At 40.5% G+C, this 22,989-nt stretch overlaps 1 long non-coding RNA gene across 2 annotated transcripts in view; it reads left to right on the forward strand.

The window, feature by feature from the left end:
• The first annotated feature begins 1,265 nt into the window (after positions 1 to 1,265).
• Positions 1,266 to 22,989, forward strand: part of LOC135420176 (uncharacterized) — a 34,179-nt gene continuing 12,455 nt past the window's right edge. For both annotated transcript variants that reach the window (XR_010433410.1, XR_010433411.1), the window contains exons 1-4: positions 1,266 to 1,491; positions 4,560 to 4,672; positions 10,824 to 10,919; positions 13,560 to 13,687. This is a non-coding gene — a long non-coding RNA (uncharacterized LOC135420176). The remainder of the gene's footprint in view (positions 1,492 to 4,559; positions 4,673 to 10,823; positions 10,920 to 13,559; positions 13,688 to 22,989) is intronic.

Raw genomic sequence — 22,989 nt, forward strand, 5'->3', positions numbered from 1 at the left:
TTTTCTCATTAATTTTCTCATTAGCATAAGCACCACCACCTGTAACATTCATTATGTGAGCAGCAGTATGATGCTGGGAGCTGGGTATGTTAGATAACCCATATGTCCTCTTAGAACTAAATGCCAGGATGGAAAGATATTTCAAGTTCAGCTTTCAGGACAGGGTTTGGGGTTTTTTCTTCAATTATTTTGCAGGAGTACAATAAAAAATAACCAAGAAAACACCTCTAAAGAGGCTGAATTATGGAGAAGACTGAACTCTGGTTCATCTTGCATAAGGCAAGCAGCTGTGTGACCATGCAGGTCTGAAACCATCTGGTTGGTAAGACTGGGTAGAGTCCAGTTAAAAGAGGAGAGTCTTTTACTCAAAGTCGTGCAATTTATTACTTCACTGTATGTTCTCTAGAAGAATACAATACATTGCTGTAATGATAACCAGGAAAATACCTTGAGGTTTTAAAGCAGGACGCAGTTCATGCTGGTTATTGAGTGATAAATGATACAGACTGCACTGAAAATCTATACAAACACATTATTTCAGCTAGCACAGCAAAACATTTCAGATATAAATTAAAAATAACTGCAGTCTTGTGGTCCTTGTCAGTTATTTACAAGCCTCTTGAAATATTTCCTTATCTGCCTTTCTCATAAGAAATTAGGCAATTAGAGTATAAGTCTGAAGCCAGAGAATATCAAATAGTGAATCATTATGGCATCATTACATGGGAAGTAGTAACGAGGGGAAGGCCAAAAGAAAACCCAAAGGTTTTTCAGCTTCAGGAAATCTATTTTTAAATGAAATAAAAGCCTTAAATAAGTTTAACGTAATTTTGAGGAAAAGGCAGTTGCACAATGAAGAGGTACTTGCAGCTTGAAATTCAGCTTCACGCTATTCAGGATATTTCTAAACAGGAAAGAAATAATTGCCATGTCATTGAGCCAGTCACAAATCTTTGTATAGGGGAATCTTTCATTAGCGAGAAAGAAATGTAGTCTGGAAGCCCACTGATTCAGGAGTTTCTGAAAGACAAGAAAAAGAGGAAATGTTTCATTTAGATGTGGATAGGTAGCATCAATGTATATGCATTCCTTATTAACTTTAATTGCATAGTATGTGTATGCTTAATATTTTATTTATGTATCTGTGAAAATATATTGCTATGTAACAACTGCATCACAAGAAAGTCTTTCAGGACCAATATAGCTGGGATTTTTGCTGTCAAGGGTATTTTTATTTTGTTGTGTTTTGGTTTTTTTCTGAATTTGGATGTTGTCTGATTCAAGCTTTTCTCTTCTGATTCAGAAGCATCATTTCAAGATGCTTAATGTGTTTGGTCTTTTTTTCCAGTGTGAAAATTCAAGCTTTGTTAAAAAAGCATTACATTCCTTGCAAACAAAATCAGACGTTCAAAATACTTTCAGCTCCTCTGGACATCAAAAGGAGGAAGGATCAGGAAGTCTCTGGCTTTGTCCTTATTTAACAATATTAAGGTAACATTTTTTGACATTGTCTATAGAAAACTGGTTAATGTCTGCAGAGCATTGCTCCAAAGAGAGCATCCAGTAAATGCAGATAAAATGAGCTAGTGGTCTTCAGGAAAGGAGTTATTGATGTCCTATTCTGCTTGTGTTCTATAGAAGGATGAAATGAGGAAAGTGATGCCCACACTTGCCAAAAATTGCAGGCTGATCATAACAGGCAGGACTGATGGCTTTGATTGCTGAACTCTTCACACAGTCCTCTCCTCGGGCTGCACTGATGATCATCAGAGCAATGGGCCATCACACCTGGGAAATTTTCTGTCATTAAAAAAAAAAAAAAATTGTCCATTTTGCTTTTTAGTTCAATTATTTCTTCTTTTAAATAAATTGTGTCAAAGCAGGGCAAATTGGGTAGAAAAGACACTATTTGAACAGATTCAGATTTGCTCAAACCAAGTGACTTTTAAGGACACCTTTGTATCCTGTACTTAATATTGGTGAGTCCCAAGAACGCGATTATCTTTGAGCACCTACCTGAGTTTCAACCTAAAGAATGAGACTTGGAAACCTAATATTTTTTCCAGACCTCAAATGTGCTGTAAGGCAATAAATGGCTAAATTTTCATTTTGTGAAGTATGAGAATGCTCTAAGGCAGTTATCGTAGTTCAAGAGATGTCATTCTTGATTTGAGAAATGACAGGGTTGAGAACTGAAAATTTTGGGTAAATGGAGTATCAGGTCACCAGGTCTACATGAAATACAGTTGAAAAATGTATAGGTAATAATAACAGCTGGCAACGACATGCCATTGTTCACAAAGGGCAAGCTATAACAAATTCAGTCAAGAAAAGGCAATCCTTGGTGTTACTCTGAAAGAAAGTATTAAAATCAGTTTTAGAATATTCAGGTTGAGTTCAGAATAAAACATTTACTTCTATTAAGGATGTGAACATTTTAATATCAGTATTTAGCATACTCTTTTATGGACTCACACTATTTACAAATATGGTGAGAAACTTCCCACTGTCCTAGTGAGAGGTGAAGGCAATAGAGATGCTGAACAAGAGGACCAGTAGCTCATTTTCCAGTTTAGAAATACCAAACAGCTTCTCAGAGTAGTGGTATTTATTTCCTTTCTTGCATTGTGCCTGTCTTGAAATCCTTTTCTCTCCATAGTTCCATCAGCTTCACTGTGCTTGTTTTATGAAAAAATCTAAGTCACGAATTTGAGTGGGTAATACTAACTTGCACGTTCTTAAGGGCCTGAGAGAGAATGCGGATTCATTATGCAAGGTGGTGTCTAAACACGTAGCTAGGACTTACAGTCTGAGTAAATAAAACAGCAACAGAGAAGTTCAGTGACACGCAACAACCCATGAGAAGAAGCAACAAACTGGAACCAGTCCAGCTGCTCTGACATCTAGTCCATTGCCTTTTCCACTGGCTGTTGCTGCACTGACATCTTGGATTGTGCAAAAAAGTATTGGATGATATATACCAAATGGGAGGCTTATCACAGTTATCTCTACAATGTCTGGCACGAGAAAGATTTAAAAAACAGACATCAAATTACAAAGGCATAGCTGTATAGTGAGCGTGTCTGTTCCACACAGTAATGTGCTTGATTGTTGTCAATGAAATCCTCATGCTGCTACTCACCTCCACCTGCCTCAAAATACATCGAGATCAGTGCCTAGATTTACTTCTTGCTCTCAGTCTCAGGTGTAGCAATTAAAGAAATGTTCTGTATTGCTGAGAACACCAGATGTGTGCAGTGGAGCGTCCTATACTGACAAACATTTTGCTTGTAATAGTTCCTTTGGGTACCACAGTGGCGTCTGGTTTTATTTTTCTGTTTATACTTTATTTTTCTGTTTTATGGCACTGTTTCCTTGATGGGATTTTTCAGTTTCTTTCCTTGGAGAATGGTTTGGGGTAGCATGGATTATGGCACAGCAACATCAAGAGTTGTCTCCTGTTTCTGTTTTCAGTTTTTTAAGGTCATTCTAAGCTCTTCCTTTCAATGCTTCTGTATAGAATAAGCAATGAAAAATGTGCACTGATTCCGAAATCTGAATCATGGATCCATGCTGATGTCTTCCTGGATCCTCCTGATGTCTTCTTGATTCCTTTTGATGTCTTAAAAAGTATATGACAAAGTTTCTTCAGGAGCAAGGCTTTTTAGCCACAGAAGTTTCAAACCTTCTGTCACCTGCACCCTGGAGGTGGTGGGCACCTAGAAGGTGGCAGGTGACTCTCACTTGAAGTCTATATTTGCAGATTTTCTCCTCCAATCTAACTATCAGCTGTTTTTTCACTGCCAAGTGGAACAAGATGCTGAGTTGTAATCTCCGTGCTGGAGTGCAGCAGCAGGCATATTCTAGTGATTTAGAGAAATCTGATCTATTTTTCTCTGGGATATTTCATACCAAACCAAGAGTGGATATAACTAGCTAAGAAGAGCCACAGACTATGTTTATTCCCGGAAGTAGAGCAGAAAGTCTTTCCTGACCTCTGCAAGTGATTATCTTTACTTCCTAAAGGATGGAATTTGACTACTTTGGCTACAGTATGAGCAGTTTTGAATGTTATTCAGTGTGGTGAGTGCTGTATCTTCAAAATAATACAGTCAGGGAAAAAACAGATCTTCACACACTTATTATTTATGAGGGATGTCAGGTGTATCATGATACCATGACCAATGGTGTCAGGGTCTAATATGGGAATTCCTTATCTTGCCAAAACCTCATTTATTTAGTTTTTTTGAACAATAGTTTGGGTAAAACCACGATAAGCAAAAGATTAAAGCTCTGTCAGGTAAAAAGCAATGCTGTACTATTTCAACTATCCTAGTTTTCAAAAGAGAATGAAATATGCAGTAATTCACGCAGACAACATAAATATTGAATAACCATTGCAATGGATTGCATAAATAGATAGATAAGATGAATAAAAACACATTTGATTTAGTCCTCTGCTGATGGTGCCAGCAGATTACAAGGACTAAGCTGTCTACTGCAATGTTACCCATCAAATAACTATAATTCAAACCTTTCCTTTTTTTTTTTCCTCTCAGAAAAACAGCATAGTCATGATAAATAACAGCCTTTACATCGTTTTGTTTCTCTGGAGACTGATCCTGATCTTACCTATCTGATTTCATGCACATGAATATTCCCTTTGATTAAGGTAAGAAAGTTTTTCACATCCATAAATCATTGTGGGATTTGGAGCCATGATGTGTCAAATTAATTACTGACCTCACTCAGCTACCTATGCATCCACTTGGACTGACACCACATGATACAACTTGGGCATAAATTTGGAGTGAGAATTCTTGAAGCACAAATAGGAGCCAGAATCCCACTGAGGGTTCATTGAGATCAGGTCCCATGCTATCCTCTCTCCTCCTGTCTTGTAGGGATGAGTATTTGGAGGGTGGAAGTTAACAGGCATTCCTAACTATGCATGGCATCCTACTCCTTAATGCTGACACGAATGGACTGTTTCCTAGGAGATAGCTCAAAATAAAATAAATTTTTTGAGAGATATTCATGTTAAAAAATTCCACGGAGTTCATCTTTACAGAAAACTCCTGTTACCAATTACCTGGCTGTGGATCAAGGCTTCAAGATGTGGCAGATATGATCTATTTCCCTCTTCACTGTGTGACAAAACCTGTGTGGTCAGACCCCCAAAATCCTTTTTCCTCTGTCTCACTGCCAGTTATCTGAGTGCTGCAGAGCCCCTGCACTCCTGCCCTCACTTTTGGAGGACCCTGGTTCCAGTAACATCTCCAGCAGCCTGGGGATAAGTGTGAGTGATGTTAGCAGGAGGTTTTCTCGTTGTTATCATGGATCCAGGGTGGTACAGTGTGCTTCAGGGCCCAAAACCTTGAGGCTACAGTTTGTTATCCCCATCGTGGATTTCAGAAGTGATAAATCAGACCTTCTGCTTTGATTAGCTTTCCTCCACCTCCAGTGGTTCTTCAAATTTCATCTAGTGAAAGAATTGCCCATGAGCTGCCATTGGAGGTGTGCCTCTAGGAAATATATTACCCGAATTAAAATGTGCTAATTCAGAAATACCTTTCCCACCTTTTTTGTTGCACTTGTTAGGGAAAAATGCTCCTCTTTAACCTCCAGCTAACTGATTACCTGCCAGTTCTGAAGCTGTGCTCTGAATTAATCTGCTCCAAAAGCCAACAGAGATGACTTATGTTTGGGCGCCCCACGGGAAAGCAGGGAGATGAAAAGCCTTAGCAAAACTTTGACAAACAACTTGGAATGTTTGACCAACTATGCACAGCTGCTGCTGAATGGAGAATGCAAGTAACATGCCAAACAGAGACAAGAGGGGATCAACGGGGAAGGCAGCTTTGGTATCTGCACCAGGCATTTTCCTTTCGGGGAAGGAGAGGAAATATGCTGAATTACCTGTAGGAGGTGTGCATGCTTTTGTTAATAGACGTGCATGGTTAATTAATTCCTAACCAGTCAGATCCTGTACCAATGTATGATGGAATTCCCTCTGAGGTCAGGGGAGATACACCCATGCACAGCACCTTAATTTGATGGATTACATCCCACCCATTCAAACATGCCTTAAAGACTTGTTTGCAGAGCTGAACCAAAACACCTCTGCCCCTTCCAATTCCTGATTTGAGGTGATAATGTCTCCTCATAAACCCTGGATACGATAGCACCAGCATGACCCATCACTTCATTACACCAGAGCTGTGTAGTGCACTGAGGAGGAGTTTATCTGGTCAGAATGGATCTGGTCCAGGAACAAATAAAGGAGTTAGAAATCTGATTATTTCTGGGCCAATTCTGTATGAATTACAGCTTCTCAATTTTCCTGAAGTCAGCTAGTTTTACTTGCTCTATTTTCCCTACCCACATAGGAGGTGAAGTATCTGGCTAGCAAAGACATCTTGATGAGCTGCTGTTGTCAGGAGAGCCAACCTGAAATTCAGATCAGGCTGGGATGAAACCTGCCATATTCAGTGACATTTGAGCTGCATGTCTGCACTGCTTTAGACATGAGTGATAGGGGAAAATAATTATTTCTTCTATTTTATTTAATATTTCAAATATTTATTTTTTATTACTTCTTAATTATTTCAAAGATAGCTGTTATTTCTTGGCCTTGCACTACCTTGTTTAGTCTGATGTTATATATCATTTGTTTATTTCTTCCAGGGCATCACTTTTTCCATGTCTTTACTGAATGGTTTATATTTGCCTAAAGCACATCTTTCAGAAAGAAATTCAGATTTAATTCAATGATTGCTGGAATTTCCTATGTTTTCCAAAACATAAAAAATTACATCAGCGTGTCTTGAGCCTCCCCTTGCAAAATTTTTCTATGATTCTCCTGTGCAAGTTCTGCAGACTTGATGGGCTTAGCAGACACAACTGTTGCAGGTACTCACTGAGGTTTTAAAGTATTTAATTGCTCTTGAATGTAAAGTGCAACTTTCCACATGCAGGACTGAGGTATTTACTGATCCCTTTTGTCTGTTCTGCACATTTAAGTTGCCATTTCCAGGTAGGCTGATGCTTGCATGGAGGAATTGTGAACTATGGTGGTTTTCAGCAGAAAAGGAGACGTTGCTAAGGGGAACTGGTGGGTGTATGTCCTTAGCTGCAGCACGGTGACAACTCTTCAGTTACTGCTTTTGGCACCTCTCTTTAGTCTACGCCTGCTCTGAAGTTCAGAGTAAGCAAAAATTTCATTCCACAGAAACGCTTTTAACCTTTTGTGAAATTTCTGTTTAGTTATCAAATTTTCGTTTGAGTTTTTCTCATGCAAGTTTTCATTTGATTGGGAAGTACTTCTGCAGGGCCTTATGGAAATGTTGCCTGGGTGTTTTGTCGTGCTCCCTCCCAGGTGAGTGTCTGCCTGGTCCCAGCATTCCCACACCTCTTGGATGTGCATATTCCTGTGCTGCAAACTCAGAACTGGTGAAAAGCTAACTTGCTTGCTTATTTAATTTAGTTTCAAATTCTTACCACACTGGGGAATTAATCCTTTTCTAGGAGCTAAGGATCAACATACAATTTTTACTGGTATCGGTTAACACTGGTAGCTAAGTACCAGGTGGCATCTTCAGCACTTTGCAGACAAATTAAAATAAATGTCTCCTATTTCAGAAAACTGATTGAAAATGAGTATAAGGGTTCATACTCTGGGAGCTGACTAAGACATGAAGGACATAGTGTGAACCCTCATTGCAGACAGCAGTCTGGACCTCCTTTGCCTGATCTCTGTTACCCCACAGAGTTTTTGGCTCACGGAACAGGAATTTCCTAGAGCCAAATATTGAGAATAGCCTGGGGAAGAATTATTACCCAGCTCCAATGCGTATTTTGAGGTGTTATGGTGCTGTTGTTCAGAGGTGGAGGTGTGCAGACCCTAGTCTTGCCCTCCTGCTAGCCTCCCTGAGCAGTCGGTGTAGATTCCCTGCCGATAAGGATGGGAATAATAGAATCATTAAGGTTGGAAAAGACCTCCAAGATCATAGAATCCAACCTTTGGATTGAGTCCACACAGACAAGTCATTGCCCTAAGAAACTGCACTGTTTCAAGTGCAGTTACTTGTGTCAAGTAATTGAGTGGAAAAGCTCTATTACTTACCCAGCAGCCACATTAACTTAGTTAACTAATTTCTAATCAGGTAGAGGTTTAGATGGAATTTAGAATAAGTATTTGGATTAAGAAAGGACACTTTGGCTTAAAGCTGTGCCTTTTCTGTCATGCTCTCTGAGAATGATGGTGTGGGGAGAAGAGAGTTCATTGCCAGGCATTTTCCTTGCGGGGAAGTGAAAGGTCTTTATCCAGGTGCAAGGGATAAAAATCATACTTTATCACACAACAGAAACACGAGCTTCACCAGTTCTCCTTTCTGTTGGCAAGACAATGGTGCTCTGTGCATAACTTCCCCTGCAAAATTCAGATAGTGGTAGAATGTATCACATGTACCAGCACAGCGTTTATGTCATGGAGATGATGTCTCAGACTAGGACAGGCTCAGTTCTCAGCTGAGGGTGGGAGGAAAATCCTCTGGATAAAAAAAATCTAGAGTGTTTTTGTTGTGTTTCCTTCCAAAACACATGGCAATTAATCCATTCACAATCTTGTCCTTTTGTCTGTTGTTCCTTAGTGCCAAGAATTCTGTGTGTGTTTTTTTACAACACATACCAGTGCATCTTTGAATTTTTGAATTAATATTTTTCTCCTCTTAAAATTAGACTTGAAGTCATGTATTCTGGAATGATGACAGCCTAAATTTGTTATGAATGCCTAAAATAAGATTTTATATTCTTATTAATAACCTCTTACAAAAAAATAACATTTGAGTATATATTCACTGCCAAAATTCTGAAGAATGTCAGCTTACTAAAGGGGGGAAATTACTAACTAGACACCTGGAATTGGAGTTTCTTGAGTCATAAACTAGCTTTTGACAGCTGCAGCCTTTTTTGCAGGTGCAAAAAGAACATTTTCTTCTTTTTATTTTATCTACTTTACATCACTTAATGACTAGAGTATTCCAAGTTGAGAGAATAACTGGGAGTTGAAAGAACAGGAAAATTTGCTTATCCTTTTCCATCTTGTGAGTAAAAGGTGTGGGGGGGAGAGTTTGAGATCAGCCAATTCTGATCTTGAAGAACATGGAAGCAAGGAAAAAATAGCTCAGCTGGTTTATTGCCGATGATATTTGCACTGTTCAGTACATCATCTGCCTTGAAATGCAAGGAATATTTTGATAATATTTCCTAAAATATGCAGGACACAATGTAGTTCCATTTAAACAATTATGTTCTTCTGGATATTTTTGTTCAGAAGCAGCATGACACAAAGCACACATTAGAAAGCTAATCAGGTGACTGAAAACACCATGTCCTGTTTTCTCACAAATCAAATGTAAAAATCAAAACCCAAAGTAAATGCTTAGGTATATAGTGACGTAAGTGTGGCTTTAGTGTGTTCTCTTAGTTAACAAAAACAAATACTAAAGACAACCTCAAAGCTACTTTTCTTTGCAATTAAACATTTATATTAGTTGTCAGTCTCTGAGATTAACTCTTTGTCAAGAATATCTGTTAGAAAGCGCAACTGCAAAACAGATTAAATTATTTAAATTGTGTTTTAAATCACAATTAACAAAACTGATTCAAATCAAAGTGATATAAATTGGTCCATCCTGCTTTAAAACTAATTAAGGATGTGCCTTGAAAGAATGCTTCTATCAGTGCTCTGACTCAGTGGGTTCTCTGTATCACTAAAGTTTTAATAAATCACAGCAAGGGATGGAATTTTTATTTAGTTCAACAGTCTCGATCTCTGAATTTAAGGCCACTGAAGAATAGATTAACATTTATAATTGCTAGGTTGATCAGTAATGCAAATTAAAACTAGGGATTTCAAAACAAATTAACCTTTGCAGTACATCATGCAGAGACAGACAGACAGTGATATCATTGAGAAGGTTCCCCTTGTCCTTGAAGTGATTTGTCACAAATCACTGTATCCTTTGTGGTGCCTTACTGCTCTGCAGCCTCTGGGGTTTCAGTGTCCAAAAAATAAACTGTGATAACTGAAAGAACAACATGGACAGTTTGAGGCTGGCAAGTCCCTGCATGGGCTATCACTGCTTTGCGTCGCTCCAGGCAGACTTGTATATTTTGGGACTAAGATTAGGATGTTTAGGCTAGGGCCAAATGGATTTATAATTAGATATGTGCAGTCTATGACCTATTAATTGAGTCTCATGGTTCCCTACCTCTACCCTCCACATTTAATGAGACTGTGATTTAAAGCAGTCGAGGGAAAATGGACCTCCTGTACCCACACACTTTTCTGCTTCAATCTGCCCATCCTGTGCTTTGCTGAGAGCCTTTCACTGCTCCATCAAGAAGCAGTTCAGGCTTTCCCCAAAAGCTGTCCCTCTTTGAGATACCACATGAATAGAATAGGACAGTGTGTCAATATAGTCTGTGTTGTATTTATTTATAAAATTAAGAGCTTAGATCCCATCTGGAGAAAACTACCCTATGTGATCCACAGCATCTGTGTATTTGCCATGTTTCTCTTCAGGTAGAAAAGCAGTCATAACTGGAGAAGATGGAGTGGATTTTGATGGCACAATGTAAAATCTGAGGAGGTCCAAGACTGTTCCTTCCATGTTCAGACATTAAGGGAGATGCAGATCCCCATGGAGGGATGTCCAGGGAAAGAGTGGGACAGTCTAAGGCTGGACAACCATGGAAGGAATTGAAAAAGTCATGGTATCACTTATGAGAGCAAACAGCTTTGGTCTCTTCTCCTGCAGGTACATCAGCTCCTGGAAAGCTCATGTTAATCAATGTAGCTGATGCAAGAACTCCAAGCTTACTGCCTGGTAGTGTCCCAAGGAACAGGAGACAAGGTAACTACAGTTTAAGTGTGTAGTATGTGTGTCTGACATGGTCCACGGGCTCCTAGCAAATTGCCATTTTCACATCTGCAATGCTTTGCTCAAAATTTAAGTTTCCATGGGCAGCCTTTCGTACCTGATCCGTCACTGATGACTAAAGCTGAATGCTGAAGAAATATTCCCTTTTTCTCATAATTTAACTGTGTGCCTCCACAGTGTTAGAACTGGTAAGTTAGAAAGCAATGTGGAGTAAACGACCTATTAGTCTGACCCTGTGGAAAATATTAGATTATGCAGATGTTTATGCACATCCTTTGTGTAATGGTAGAGCTATTGTGTAACTTGTCTTTTTTTCTGTGAGCAAACTGACACAGGGGAAGCTGGTAGTATTATCTTCTTATCACAGAGCTCCAGAAGGATATAAATAGGGAATGGACAGTGGTATTAAAAGTTTCCTCTGAACAGAATTTCTTCCCCTAAGTTTATAAATAGAAATAAAACTTAAACAAGCTAAACTAAACAGGCCGGAATAAACACAGAACTGTGGCAGGTATTGTCATCACTGCTCACACGAGTGAATGGTCTTTTGGTTAATGAGAAAGCAAAGCTATGGAGGAACCTTAAAGATGTGCAAACTCGAGCAATGGAAATGCAAAATGTTTTTCTATGTCGTAGAGCACAGATGAACAGCTTAGCTCCTGATCCAGTGGAACAGGATGGCATCAGGCATGGGAGGTGGGGGACAGACTTCTCCTTCCTGCCAGGGCCATGCCAGCCTCTCCCTGTTGAGATGCTCCTGGCTTTTGTCATCCAAAGAATGGTAAAACGTGGGTGGTAGGTGAAAAAATGTCAAGGAGGGGGATATTGATGAGGCTACTGAATAGTCAGCCAAATGCTTGGAATATTTTTCAGAACTTTTGGCAGACAATACAGGATTGCAGTTAGAAGAAAAAGGTACTTGTCTGTCTTGTTCAGTAGATGTTTCCAGCTGCTGGTAATGGTATTGGCAATAGGAGTTAATTAATAACTGGAAAGTTATTGCTTTCTAAGGCATGCAAAGATTGTGTAACTTCCATAGACATTCAGTTAAACATGTCCTGCTTCGCATCTCATTTTTTCTCATCTAAATAAACTGCAGCTTGTTCAAGAATCTCTCCCTTTCCCCATGCTCTATTATTTGCTGAACAATTTTTTCTTTTTTTTTTCTCCTAAGGGGAATGAAGTATTGCACATGGCCTTTTTCCAAAATCAAAGCTCTTTAGTATAGTTAGCCTTTCTGATCCATCTTAGTACTGATATTTATACAGATGTACTGGCAAAACCAAATTTATTGCAGTATTTATTGGGCTGATTTTGAGGTTATTTATAATGTGGTTAGATGGCTATTTATTAGACATGTCACAGTAGCTATTTAACACTTCTATAGCTGTCTAGCTGGGAATATGACATAAACCAGAATTTATTGCATATTATCCAGAAAATGTTACAGGAAGAGTAAATTGTAAGAGAGAAAGACACAATCATCAGAATAATGAAGGGACCAGGAACAAAAAAGTGGTTTTAATCAGCAATTTTTAGCCAGGCTGAGGGAGGGGAATACTTAGGATGTGAGGAAGTCCAGGTGCAGATTTTAAGTCCTCTAAAGTGCACCAGCACTCTGCCTAACAGCTGACCTTTCCCTCATGAAATGGACATTTTTCATTTAGAAAAGGAAATGAGAATCATCTTGTTTTGTGCTGATTAAGTAGAGTTAAAAAGTTCTATGGGACCATTTTCTCAAGGAACAATTTCATAAAAATCAAGCATTTCACAGGTAGGTGTTACTTTGGTGTTTGTAATGTTTTGTGTTAAGGTGGTATTGACTAGTTTATTTGATTATGATGGATTCAAATGACAACATTTTTTTCATATTAGTGTTTTTAAACTCTGTATTTCACTGTTGTGAAAGTTCATTGCACCATCAGGACACAAAACTTCAGTTTCTATTAACATCTATGGTGTTTGGATCTTTTTCTTATTTAAATCAGAAAATGAGTGCACATACTGAATGTCCCATGAAGAAATCTGGATGATCATTGCCTGCAAGGAAGAAGAGATTGTAAGGGCAAAAAAAATCCCCAAATAATTATGAATTTCCTTTAAAAATTAGTTTCCTGAAGCCTTCAGAAAATGGGGCTTCTTTGAGAAAATAAATCCTCCATTTTCATGTACAGGCACAGACCATCTTAAAATATTTCAGCAGAAGAAGTCAGTCTTTCTGTTTAACAAATAGCCCAGTTTCTGTGGGAGGATGCGGAGGAGAGAGGAAATGAGGCCATGGAAGGGTTTGCAGGTGTGAGGGTGAAGCTGGGCAGCCGTCGGTTTCCACTGCTCCTGAAGGTGCAGTGGAGGAGGGATGGAGCTTGGGGTGAAGGGTGTTGTCCTCCTTATTCTCCTGGCTCCTTTTGGCACTTGTGGCAAAACAGTGTGTTTGTAGATGGTGTCACTGCCGTGCTGAAGCAGCAGACTCCATCCCAGCCTTTGCCTTTCCTGCCTAATTCAAGCTGTCCATGCCAAGTCCCATGGGAATACCTTCATATGCATAGTTAGCTCATCACAGGATGGCTGTTGTTGTGGACCAAGAAATACGTATTTATCCCTTGATTCTCACAGGTGGAAAAGCTGAAATACTCCAGTCTTCAGATACTAGAGCCCTGAATGGCACAGAATGAGATGTTGAGTAACACAGAGGCAGGAGGTCATGGGGGAAAACTCTTTGTCCTGGTCACACATGGACTGGGGTAAGTTTTAATGATGATTTTTAAGAGTGTAGCTGCCAACAAAGCTCAAGCTAATGCTGGTGAGAAATTACAGTGGGTAATTCAAGGTAATACATTTTCCTAAATTCATTAGCTGCCCGTGGAGGGTTGAAGAGAACATAACTAAAAATAATTACATATGAATTATGGAGTTCAAATAGAATGTGTTACTCTGCTCATACAAAACTTCAAGGGAGACAAATCAGAGAGGTTTATTAGCATATTCTACTTTTTCAACAAATCTTACAAGGAAGGAAAAACATAATAATGTAAAGGAGCTGAAGATTCATGTTTCCATAATAGCTGTATCTGCACTATCCTACCTGTGAAATTTATTCGCTCTGGGTGGTGATGCTGTTGAATATTTTTTATTTCTCAGCCATTTTTTCCCCCTGTAAGCAGCTCTTTGAGTATGGTTATTAACCTGCAATCTTCTCTTAGCTAGAACTTTCTTTGGCCACGTTACACCTGGGCAAGGGCTCTTGCAGGGGGCAAAGGGCAGCTTGCAAAAGTGATCAGAAATACACTCACAAAAGTTCATTTTTATTTGAGCTCATTCATTCTAATTGTTCTCTTGAGGCTCGATCCAGAGCACAGAGAAATGCAAAGGGGACTCACTGGGCTGTGGGTCAGGTTTTCAGGTCACCTGTACATGGCAAGTGGTGAATAATGAGCAGCACACTGCACAGTGCCAGTTCCTCAGGCCTTACCCTGCTGATGAAGGTAAGGATTCAGCCACTGATCTCACCAAGTGCAGTCTCAGGGCTGGGGGAGAGCACAGCCACTCACATCCTCTGCACCAAAAGGCAGTCACAGACCTTAATGATCAGCAGGCTGGTGTGTCCCAGTAGTGCAGTTGACCATGCCCTGATTAACTGGTGCAAACTGTGCCCCTGAATGCTTTCTCTCTGGAGTTGGCTCTTTTGTTGATGGCAATGGTCCAAGAAGTTGTTAGAGTCACTGCTGGGACTTGATATGATTACAAATGTATTTCCATGTGTAATTATGAGTATTGTGATGACTGACTTGTCCCTTCCACTGGTATAAACAAGTTAGGATTAATACCTGTATTATGCAAACCAAACTACATATATTGAAAACTGTGCAGGGTGGACTTTTTTTTTATTCTCCTCTTTTTATTTGTTTTGTTGTGGGTTTTTTTTCGTTTTGTTGTTGTTTTGTTTTTGTTTGTTGGTTTTTGTTTGGTTTTTTCCTTAACAAAATCCTTTAAGCTAGTTTAAAATGTCTGTTCTTGAAGACATAAATGTCCTTCCCTTTAGTCTAGATTAGGCACTTGGATGTGAGATGGGATTTGGAGGTCCTGGCCCACCTTCCTGTGCAAGCACGTGTGAACCATTTTGTGCTGTGGCCCCTTGTTGTCCTATCAAGCTCTGCCTTGCTTTGCCTGATTTAAAGCATGTGGGAGGTGATTGTTGTCTTTTGTCTTTTCTATGGACACCAGCATGGTATGATCCAAGATCAGGGGTTCTGGATATCAACACAGTAATAATGATAAATGTTTGAGAACCTCTTGGTCAATTCCAAAACTCCCACCTCTTTCCACGGTGGCAGAAACAGGACCTTGGTGAGCTGCCAGCTTTTAGCACCTACTATCTCTTTCTCCATGTCTCCTTACACTTCCTAGTGTTCCTCTGCTCTCCATACATTGAGTTCTACTGTTGTCACAAAGGACCTGGAAACAGATTGTCAAGTGTAAAACTGCATGTCAGAAAAAGAAATGTTCAAGCCTGGAAAAAAAAAAAAGAGTTAAAATAAAAGTAATTTCTCTTACCTTTCCAAAGTTGCCAACCTTTCTGTATAAACTACTCTGTCATTAATATCATAAAGCTCTACTTTGTTCGTAATTTACTACACCCTTCAATAAGCATTGTAATATTTGTGCAGGGCAAGTATATAAATCACTGTAGCCCTTCTCTACTTTTCTTACTTATCTGGTTCTTTCAAGGTCACTAACCTACCTTACAACTTTCATCTGGTTTAAATATTCAGCTATTGCCTTTTACACCTCACTTCCTTTTTCATATCCATTTGGATAAGTGCAGCTGCATCTTCTCAAGTTGCTATTGATCCATGTCTCCTTGCTACAGGTTACTAACTTCATCAGCAGTAATGATACAAATTACATCTGTTAGGGTTCACTCACATCTCTCTTTTAGAAAGAGGGACTCTTTTTTCTCATTGTGTTGTTATTGACCACCTTTTATGTCAATATGTAAAACTCGGAGATAAAACACATATTCAGTAAAATATCCTCATTCTGATACATGTAGGCTTTCAATGCAGTTCATGCAGAGAGGCCAATCAATCCCTACTGACCTCCAGGAGCCTGAAACATAGCTGGGCAAGGCCCCAGTCCAGCAAAGCACTTAGGGATATCCATATGTAAAAATATGATCAGTTCTATTTTCAGTGTGACTTCCTGAGAAGTGCATTTCAGAGTAGAGCATCTCCAGGGATGCTGCTTCTTTGCAAGAGCTGTGCAAGATGAGGCAGTACCAGTCACAAAAGTGAGCACAGTCCAAGGTACCTGGTATTCTTGCACAGGGCAAAGCAACTCTCTTGGTATTGCTTGTGGAGAGGCTGCTGAGATACCACTGCTTTGAAGTCAGAGTGTGGGTTTGTGAGTGTGAGCCCTTGTCCTCTGCAGTCAGTGAACTTGTGGGATGCTTGAGTTTCTTTTGCTGTTTAAGAGAGAATTAAATTATTTAGGAGTGGGCACAGTAACAGTCTGGGTCCTTCAGAACCTGACAGATATGCTTGCTGTGTGATAGGAGATGATCCTGTCTTCAGGCTTCATCTATTCCTTGGTCCAAGTGTGTTGCTGCCACAGGATTGTCCTCTTATACCAAAAAACAGGTGAAGGGGAGTTCTGTCATGGTTGTCTGCCAAGGAATGAGGGTGGGGTAGTTATCTCCATGGTGCAGAGGAAAAGAGGGCTAGAAGGGACCTGAGCAGGTCACCTCAACCACCCCCACACAAAACACTCCTGACACGTTTGTCTAAAGTGTTTCTTTAACCTCATCAGCCGTGGAGATCCCCCAGCCCCCCGGGCAATCTCCTCCAGTGCCCAATGACCCTTGCAGCAGGAAAGTTATTCTAGTGCTGAACTTAGGTCTCCCTTGCTGCAGTTAAACCCATTACCTTTTTTTGTGCTTTCCCTATGGATGTGGATAACAATTTATTACCTTCCTCTCTGCATAAGCCTTTTACATAATTGAAGACTGTTATCACGTCTCCTCTCTGTCTTCCCTGCTCTAGACTAAATAGGCCAGATAGGATGAAAGCTGGAATGGGGTGTCAGGGACAAGGAGTTAGAGGAGGAAATCAGAGAGGGATTAATCCTGCTTTCTGTCCCTACAGAAATGGACGTTTTCTTCTGAAGGACAGGGATGTGGGAGGGGGAGATGTGCTTCTCAGTGCTGCTGAAATGTGTATCTGACTGATGGGCTGCTGCTCCTCAGTGTGAGGAAAAGGGGCTTGGACTGACCCTGTGACCCTCCTATCCAGCCTGTGTGCTTGGGAAGTGAAGGTTTTAATTTCTTGTATTGGTGAGGAGAGTATCCAGCTCACATGTCAGCTCCTGTGATGTGTATCTGGTCGAGCTTCTGTGTGCCATGAAAGCTGTTTCTGGGTGCTGTGTGTGTCATAGAGTCAGACAAAATGATGATAACACCACCACCATTCAGCAGCCCACCACGAGCCCTGCCAGGGAGCAGGAGTCCTCTCCTCAGATGGCAGAATGGTGTTTCTGTTGGGAGTGCTGCCCTCACCATGGCTGTGTGCTTCCCACCCAAGCGCAGGATGGAAAGCCACTCGCCACACACGCTGCCTACATGTGTTTCACAACTTGATTGCTGTTCATAAAACCAGCACGTGGAACAGGCGAACGCCATCTGATCCAAAATGCCCTGGGGCGTATTATGTCAATGTCACATACATTAAGAAAGTACAGCAAGAGCTCAGAGTGACTTCTCGTGTTCGTAGCCCTTTTGCATTATTCACATCTGCTGTCAGAGCCATAGCACGTACGCAGACATTGCTCCTATAACCTGCAGGAAGCAAAAATACCTCCCAGCCTGGAGACTTCCAAAAGCACGAGGTGGGGGATAACATGGGGAAAAAATGTTTCTTTACTACTTAATGGTCCCAAACAGCTTTCAGTGACACTTTTGCCTTGCTCTCAGCATTCCAAGAACAGCACGTAAGGTGGAGCTGTTTTCCCTAGACTCCTGGTGGTATGGGATCACAGGATTATTTACATCAGAAAAGGGGTGGCCTTGAAGAAAGCAAAATATTAGATGCTGTTTGGGACAGCAAGGAAGTCTGTTGCATTTCAAGTGTACTGCAGACTAGCTCCAGCACTCCCAGTCCCTCTTCCTCCCCCCCTTGCTCACCACTCAGCTGTTAAGACTTTCCAGTTCAATTTCACAGTTAAAAACATCTTGACAAATTGCAATCCAATTCTCTCTCTTTTTTTTTTTTTTTTTTTTTTTTTTTTTGGCTCTCCCATTCTCCACCCTTCCTTCACAGAGTGACTTTGAAGATGACATTTGTATTTCTGAATTAAAACCACATTTGCCCAATTCTGCAAAGGGGGGAGACTGGGGCAGAAGAGAGAGAAACCCTTTTGTTCTCCTCCTCATGGTTACTCCTCACCTGCCAGGGCCAAGCTCCAAAATAATTTCTAACAGCTGAGGTTAGCCGGGGACACCTAATCCCGGAAAGCTGGCTCTGAATTCCAGCACCAGCACACGGTGTTTGAGTTTCATCAACAACCACTTTCATCTAACTCCCCCAAACCTCTGAAGTGTGAGTATATGTACAGGTACGAGTTTATTTATTAAAAAATATTTTTTTTCATAAATCTGAGCATAAATGATATCAACAACAGTGACAATATTCATGTGTTTTTTAAGGCTAAGCAGCTCAGGAACTGTTTTGCGGATGCAAAGAGGGATCTTATGAGTGTACCCTAAACAGCCACATGTACAGGATGCCCAAGAATTGTGATTCTCAACCAAAGGGAGTGATGACTCCTCTTTCTCTGATTTCCTGTAATGGAAAAAGAGTTCTCTGTGCAAATGGAACTTAAAGTATCTCGCTGAGTTTGCTGAGACCTGTCCTGTGTGTTTACAGAAGGGGCATAAGGAACATCCTGGCAACACAACAGAGAGAAACCTCTCATGTTCAGCTGATGGGAGGATGTGGCAGCAACGAGCTCACTCTGAGGGAAATTCACCTTCCCAGGCATAAAAGGTACCAAATGTGATGTGTTGGGTAAAGCTGCAGGTTTTTTCTTCTTTGGAGTCAGTCAGCAGGGATAACGTGCTATTTTTCTTAGACGAGTTTTAATTTTTTCAAAGAGATTTCCTCGGTTGGCCCTAAATATCTGTGATCCAAGGATAAAACTTCTGTTTCATGCCTTCACAGCAAGGAAATTTCCAGCATCTTTACTCTTAGTGGTGTTTGCTTTAAGACCATTCACTTTTTATTAAGAAAAAAATACTTGGTTTTGCTAAACAGCCAGTTGAAATGAGTAATGAAAATGTTATTTGCATGGAACAAAGGAAACATTTTCTTTTAAATTATCCAATCTTACTAATTGATTACAGTGAGATTGCTTGGATGTGTGCAGTGTACAGCATCCAATCCCTCTGTCAGAGCAGGGCTTCAGTCAAGCTTGTATAAAACATCCCCTGGGAGAAAACAAGAGTAAAAGGTGTCAGGTATTTAGGGCTGACCATCCCATGGAGCCAGCTTAGCCCCCATGAGAAAACAATTTGGGTGTCTGAAAAGAAGATATCCTAAAAATATCTGAAGTTTCATGGAAGATGAAACACTAGAGAATATTGATAATTAAAAACATAGATTAGAAATACAAAATTATTTAGAGAAAACTCCTCTAAGGAATAGGTATTTTCTGTTGTTCAGACACCACTTGAGAGCCTGCTAGCATGGAAAGTATATGCTATTGATGAAAAGTAATAATATAAATCCACAGTATGTCTGAATTTAAATCAGAAAGGGAAAAAATTAATATAATGGATTTCAGCATTACAGTACCATTCCCCTGAGAAGCAAAAAATCTCATATTTGGAGGTGATTTGAATATAATAATCTTCAAATATTCATGGCTGAAAATGTTTCCTAAATGCTGTTTCCAAAATAGCTGTTGCAAGACAGCAACTGTATCCTGAGCTGATTTCAAAACCATGGCAAATAATGTTGTTTCACACAAACACAGAAGAAAATGTGATATCAACAGAAATGAAAGGGGGGAGAATCGTCCAGGTCTGTGTATCAAGGATGGTCAAAAAGAGAGAGAAAAGGCTTCAACAGGAAAGCTGGGAAAGCCAGTTTGGAGAGGCAATGTCATTCCCAGCTCACCAACCCATCCATGAGGTTTGTGTGGTTACAAACTATTCCCCGTCGGCTCCAGCCGCCGCTCTCACCACTGCCTGCTGCCAAGAAGTAGGTCAGAAACCTATTTTTGTCTCTATTCTTCTGTGGCCACATCGTGGTCCCTACAGTGGTGAGGAGAAGGGAAAGTCTGAAGAGACCTGTCCTGCACAGTGTGGGCTGAGGAGGGTGTCCTGGGCCCCAGCTCCCTCTGAGCTTAGGGGCAAGGAAAAATAATGATACCTCCAACAGCTGGGATTGCCCCTGGGAGTGCCCATCTCTCTCTGCTTGCTGCAGAAAGATTTTTAAAGGAATTAGAGACTTAGTGTGTGGTTAAATATCTAAACTTAGCAGGATGAATCTGAGCCAAAGCTCATGTAAGGTGCCAGCCCCATCCAGTGAGCTGGGATCCAAGCAGCGCAGGAGGTTTTGGTGTTAACTCAGCTCTAGGTGGTCTGGGCTGGAGGGGCCCTGCAAACCTTTGTGCTGGTGTGGCTGAGGTGGGGATGAATAGGGACACAGGCAGAAGCAGGAAGCTGGGGATGAAGCAGAAGGAATTGGACTGAACCTTTAGTGCTCCCGTGCTGAGAGCTGCCTGCTTCTCCTGCTGTCCCCTAGGGCTAGTGATTTTATCACCTCCACTTGTAACATCCTTCTTTCTACTCCAGGTACAAGCTACCCTTTCCTCTCCTCCCCCATCCTCTCAAATTGTCCAACTGATTAACATAATTCACTTATATTCAGTAATTGTTTTCAACTTTGAAGTTAACCAGAAGACTTATCAGGAAGTTGCTCTGCTTTTCCTGCAATATTACCTAGAAATTACAAAAAAACCCCATAATAAATTGACCTGAAGATACTTTCTCACCTTATTTGTATCTCTGTGTCATGAGGGCCAAAATCCTCTTCTTGCTGCCTCACTCCTCTCTTGTCAATGCCAGGCAAAGGCTGGTGGGGATGATGGCTTTGCCACCTTGGAGACTTGTGACCTTTGGAGGACAAGTGATCCATCTCCCTGTGGGAGACTTGGCATTTTGCCACTGGTCAACAAAATACTGTCCCCAAGTAAATAGTTTTACAAGCAGCAAACAGCAGCCAATGCTTCTGCCTCAAGGCATGATACCGCCCTAAAACTCTATGGTTTGAGGTGAGTTGCAAGAGATGCCAAGCAGGAACATTAATTGTGATGTGTCCCTCTCATTACATTTCCCTAAAACAATCTGCAGGGTTCACTCCAACGCTGCGCTACTTTATCTGAGGGAATTGCGTTCCCTGTGACATGAAACAAACTGCAAAGCAGTTGCCTCATCATTCTGCCTCTAGCAGGTCTTGAGTCCAGCTTTTCAAACCGATTTTTCCCTTTTCACAGTGCATCTGTCAAGATCCCGCTCTGGAAAAGAAGATCAGAGCAAATGGGGGCTGAGGAGAACAAAAGCTGACCCAAACCTTTGACCTAAACTTAACATAAAGCCAAATGAAACCTTAGAGGTTTGTAAATGTTCATGGAACATTTCCACCTCCTGCTCCCCTCTCCTTTATCTTCGGTTTCTTTATACTTCTACACTTACTGTTTCTAATTGAAAGTCTAATGTAAAGCCCTACTAAATTAATGGAAAGACTTTCACCGATTTTAGCGCCTCTTGATTCAGCCTCCCAAAGAAAGGAAATAATTTCTTTAATGAAAGTGTCTTTAAACTTACAAGAAAACAAAAGCCAAAAAGAGATAAGGAAAAGCAGAGGTCAAATGCAATTTTCCAGCTAGCAGCACATGTTCTTGATCTGAACCACGCCCATAAAATTGCTATGGATATTGTTAATCCAAGGGAAAAAAAAAATCACTGTACAGAAACAGAGAATTGCTGAGTTAACAGTGAACTGCTTTAATAAGCTAAAACGTCTGTCTGCAAAAACTAGGAATTTTACCATCCTTTACTATTGGTTTGTGCTGTAGAAGCACACTCCTGTTGATCAGCTGACATTTATCATCTGAAGTTTCCATTTGCATCCATGAGTTTGACTCTTTCCCTTTGTACCGAATTTGCAGCCAAAATGTTCATCACGTGAAAACTTTATTAGGAAAATAACTGTGCTACTGATACTGCTTTAAACATTTGAGGTGACTCTTTTCAGAAGGGGATAGAAATGTGCCATAGGGCTTAATAACACCTGAGCTCCCCTGAACGATGCATTAGTTGATCAGAATAAGAATATGCTTGTCCAAGTTATATTCTGGATTCATGGATGAGGGACTTGAGGAAGGTTGGTGAAACCAGCTAAAACAAAAATTAAGATGTGGCTTTTCTGGGAAGGTTGTAACACTCTCTTTTGGCAGTGACAGTCCCAAAGGATTGGTGTTGCCGGTTCAGAGCTTGGTCTCTAAAGTACTGACCTGCCTCAAGCTCCTATTTTACACATATAAATTGAGTGTTTCCTGTGTGCAGACTGGTATGGCTGCATATTTTACTTGTGAATACATGCACAGCTTATCTAGGGAATTATTTCCCAATATTTGTCAGGCAGTTTTGGTGTTCACAGTCATAGGTAGATGCACACGGAGCAATGTGTGCTCCAGAGGTTGTTACTTGGTCTTAATGGAAAATACAGATGTGGGAAATGGTCCTAGGAATATGCTGCTAATAAGCATCTACTGCTTGTTCATAATGTTTCTATAAGTGAGCATCATTTTATTATTATTTATATGCAAATTTTACACAACATAGGGGGGGTTTTGTCATTCTCTCTTTTTCATTATTTTCTTTTTGTCTTCTCTTTGTTTTTTTCCCTCCTCTGTCCTCCTAGATTTTCTGTTTCTGAACTCCTCCAAAGCTTTTTCCAGTGTCAGGTCTGGACTCTCTGGTCTGTGC

This window comes from Pseudopipra pipra, chromosome 11, assembly GCF_036250125.1.
Source record: "Pseudopipra pipra isolate bDixPip1 chromosome 11, bDixPip1.hap1, whole genome shotgun sequence".
NCBI classification, from domain to species: domain Eukaryota; kingdom Metazoa; phylum Chordata; class Aves; order Passeriformes; family Pipridae; genus Pseudopipra; species Pseudopipra pipra.